Here is a 4313-nt window from a genome sequence, read left to right as displayed (position 1 = left end):
GGATGGGTGGAGGGATGGATGGATGGGTGGAGGGATGGGTGGAGGGACAGGTGGATGGATGGAGGGATGGGTAAATGGATGGATGTACCAGGGGTAGGAGAGGGGACCAAGAGACTCCTCACAGGTGTTTCAGGGGGGTCGGACGGACACATGGGCTTTACAGCCCCCTCTCTCATTCTGTTTTTCCCTTTCTGGGCTCAAGTAGCCCCAACCTCACGTGCTCCTGGGAGCTCTCAACGGTTGTCCTTGAAGGGCCCTCAGTCTTACCCTGACATCCCAGATCACAGCTAGAACACGTGTGTACAAACCCTCTCCCATGCACACATCATACGCTATCACAGTGCTACAGAAACACACGTCACAGTAGTACACACCACACACCAGGACACAATCACACACAACATCTGATCACCCCCCCCCCCCCCCCCCCCCCCCCCCCCCCCCCCCCCCCCCCCCCCGCCCCCCCCCCCCCCCCCCCCGCCTTCCCCAACACACGACACACCTATCCCCACACTGGTCCCTCTGACTTGCTCTACCCATCTCTACCCATCCATGCTCATCACTCCGACACCCACCCACCCATCACTAATGCATACACATACACATGCCATCACACGGACAGACACACACTCCCCTTAGGAACAAGAGTATTTATTGGGGGGAGGGCTGGGGCTGGAGCTGACCCCAGGGCATGCGCAGGGGGCAGCTGGGAAAGATTTGGGGGTGCTGGGGGAGGGAAAAGTCAGGCAGGCAGCCTGGGCTCAGCTGGGTGGCATGGAGTGGGGAGGCGGGAGGAGAAGTGGCCGTGTTTGCGGAGAGGGGAGGGGGTTAGGCCCGAGCTAGGGCTCCGAGGACGGGGCGGGGGTCCGGGAGCCTCTGTTACCGGGCAAACTTGCCCGCCCCGCTGGTCATTAGTCACCGCGGCTGTTGCGTCATCGCCCCTTCCCCACACTCCCCCCACCCCACCTCTCCCCCAGCCTGATGTCATCGCCTAGTTCCTGAGTCTGACTAATTCCCCCACTTCCTGGCTCCGCCCCCAGGCCCCTGCGATTGGCCACTGGGGGTGGGTGGGAGAGAATTAGGGGGCTGGAGGAGAACGCCTGGGTCCTTTCCTGGCTTCTATGCCTGAGCGCAGGGGATGGGGACCTGCCCCATCACCCCCGCCCCCATCTCTTTTTTCAATCCTAGTCCAGAGACCTCAAGACATCGCCCCGAGGACACACAGCTTCTCTTACACATTTTTCCCTCCCCCCCGGGTTACAGACGGGGGTCCGAATGCTGGTGGTGGGAAAAGTCCTCGATTTCCATCCAAAAGAGCTAGGTCTCTTCTGTGTGTCTTCGAGCAAAACTCTTCCCCTCTCTGGGCCTCATTCCCTCATCTCATCTGTACACGAAGGGCTTGGACCATGCGGGTTTTGAGGTCCTTTCCCTTTCAGATCGAGAGTTAAACCCCACGATTCTCTGGCCTCTGGGTCTCGTGGGAGAATCGTTTGGAAAAGTAGGCTGAGGAGGGGTTCAAGGCCGGGGCGGGGGTGCCGCTGGGGGCTCAGATGTCTGCCTCCCCCGGAATCCCAGGGTCTGGGTGCCTAGGGCACCTCAGCTCCCGGGCTGGGTTTGCAGGGTACGGATCTGGTGGGGTTGGGGGGGTGGGGAGGGGGAGGGCTGAGAAGCTAGGGTCCACCAGGGCCTTATTGGGTGGCGAGGGAAAGCAGAGATGCTTCCGCAGGCTGGGCAGGAGGAAGCTGGGTTGGCTGGGTGGGCCCAGGCTGTTGCTGTGGCCTCAGCTGCCCGCATGCCTTTGCCCCCCTCCCTCTTCCTGGCAGGGCCCAGCCAGTGAGCAGGGAGCAGGGAGGGTGGGGGTGGGGGGGACTCAGCGCCTGGTTACCCAGCAACAAGCCGGCCCAACCAGGCGCCAGGGCCCCCCCCTTCCCTCCCCAACACTGCCCACCCAGGGCCCAATGCCAGGCGGGCAGAGCCGACCCCAGCCGCCCAGAGACACGAGTGCAGCTACCTCATTGGTCTTCATTACCATAGCCGGATGGTGGAGTTCCTGAGCACCTAGCAGGGGCGGGGGGGGGGGGGGGGGGGGGGGGAGCAGACCCGGGGCCTCAGGCCCTGGAGTGCACTATTGCTATGGGAGATCTCTAAGCACTTAGCATGGGGAGGGGGCAGGGATACTTCTCATGGTATCACCTCTTTTTCACTGCACGTGGCAAGCTGAGTCCGAGCCCTGACAACACCCCAGGGCCGGGGACCCAAGTATCTGGGGTCCCAGGAAGCAGATTAACTCTTTCCTCTCTCCCTGTCTCATCAGTTTCTCAGGTTGGGGGGGTGGGGTGGGGAGAGGTCTCATCCATTCTCACCCTTGAACTCTTTGCCCCTTCTGGGGAACGGGAAGGTGAAGGGCAGCACATGAGTGGGGAGGGGGCTCAGCATCTCCCCCTCCCAGGATCCCACTTCCCTGCTCCTGTAGAAATGGTGCAATGAGCTGGGGAGGGGGAGTCAGTGGGGGGTTTGGGTGTGAGTGCACATACATCCCTCCAACTGGCCCTGCAGTCTTTCTGGCCCCTGGCCCCAGCTCTTTTCCGATTGCCCTCCCTCCCTGTTGGCAGGTTCTGGGTCTGTGAGTCCTTACAGGACAGACTTTGGGGGTCCTCCTCCTGCCTCAGCTGCGTCTTTCTGTCTCCTGGAGCCTTTGTCTTGGCGTCTCTTTGTCTCAGTGTCTCTGGGAGAACAGTACTTTTCTGCCTGTTTCTCTGTTTCTGGGGCTCTCAGGGAACAAATTTTTTTTTTGGACCAGACCCGTGATTTCATTGGTTGGAAGAGGCTCCCGGTGAGGAGCAAATTCTGCCAATGCAGGGCAGGCACCTTCTCTGAGACTTGGAGTCTGAGAGAGAGTGAGTTACCTGGGGCACTGAGAGAGAAAGGGCGCTGTGGGGGTGGTAACCAAAGCCGGGGGCACCCAGCCAGCCTCGGGCCAAGGCAGGACTAGAACCCTGCATCTTCCTCCCCCATCCAGACCTCTTGTCTGCACCACTCCTCACTTTCCTTCTGGGGAAAAATATCTGTCTCCATCTCTCTCTGTGTGTCTCCTCTCTCTGTCTCTCTCCTCTCTGTCTCTGTCTCTTGGTCTCTTTCTCATTGGAGGACCTGGGTTCAAAAGCCACCTCTGCTGATGCTTACTGCCGGTGTGACCCTAGGCAAGTCACTTCAATTGCCTTGGCCTCAGTTTCCTGATCTATAAAATGAAAGGGATGGATTCCTGGCCTCTGAAATCCCTCTTAGCTCAAAACCTAAATGCCGATGACCTCAGTCTGTCCCTGTGTGTCCATGGGGAGAGCCTTCTGGCTCTTAATCTTACCGGCTCTTGTCATCTAGAAAAATGAGGCCCTTGGCCTAGATGTTCTATATTCTAATTAACCATTTTGTAAACACCTACTGTGTGCAAGGCACTGTACTAGGTAACACGGATATAAGGCCCCCCCAAAAAGTCTCTACCCTCAAAGAGCTTACATTCTACTAGAGAACAAGTCTTAAAGTGTGGTCCAGGGACCCCAAGTCCCTGAGGTTTTTGGGGGGGGGAGGGTCTGTGAGATCAAAAACGATTTTATAGTAATCATTTTCATTTCCAGTGGGGTGAAAATTGGTTGATAAAACTCACACCAGCAAAAACTCTTTGGGGATGGCCTCAATAATTTTTAAGAGTGTAAGGGGTCCTGAGACCAAAAGTCTGAGAGGGGCTGGACTGGAGATACGAGGTGTGCCCAAATAAACCAATACAAGGTGAGCAGGGGAGCCCGAGCAGGCACACACACGGAGATGGAGGAAGCTTCCTGGAGGCACCAGACTTGAACCTCGAAGGAGGCTGAGGACCCTGGGAGGCGGAAATGATGAGGGGCCGAGCTCCAGAAATGGGGGATACAACTGTGAATGCAGAGGCAGGAGATGAACGACAAGTTCGGGAAAGAGCTAGGCAGAAGTCAGAACTGCATGAAGGAGAGCAGTGCGGGGCCGTCCAAGGGGAGAGATGAGGGCAGAGGCTGACGGAAGGGGGGGATCCGGGGGAGGATGCAGGAGAAGGAGGAGGAGGCAAGGGAAGAACAGAGAAGGATGAAGGGAGGGATGGAGGCTACAAAGCGGGGTGGGGGGGGAGGAGACAGGGGGAAGGAGGGACAGTAATGAAATCCGAGAACACCAGAGGGGAGAAAGGAGGGGGAAATAAAGTGGAGGGAAGGGGACGGATATAAGTAGGAGAGAGACAGAGACAGAGACAGACGGACACAGACTGAGAGAAAGACAGAGAGAGACAGAGA

This window comes from Vombatus ursinus, unplaced genomic scaffold (genome assembly GCF_900497805.2).
Source record: "Vombatus ursinus unplaced genomic scaffold, bare-nosed wombat genome assembly UNPS02015030.1, whole genome shotgun sequence".
NCBI classification, from domain to species: Eukaryota; Metazoa; Chordata; class Mammalia; order Diprotodontia; family Vombatidae; genus Vombatus; species Vombatus ursinus.
The sequence above is the reverse complement of the archived record's forward strand: the minus strand, read 5'-3'. Positions refer to the sequence as shown.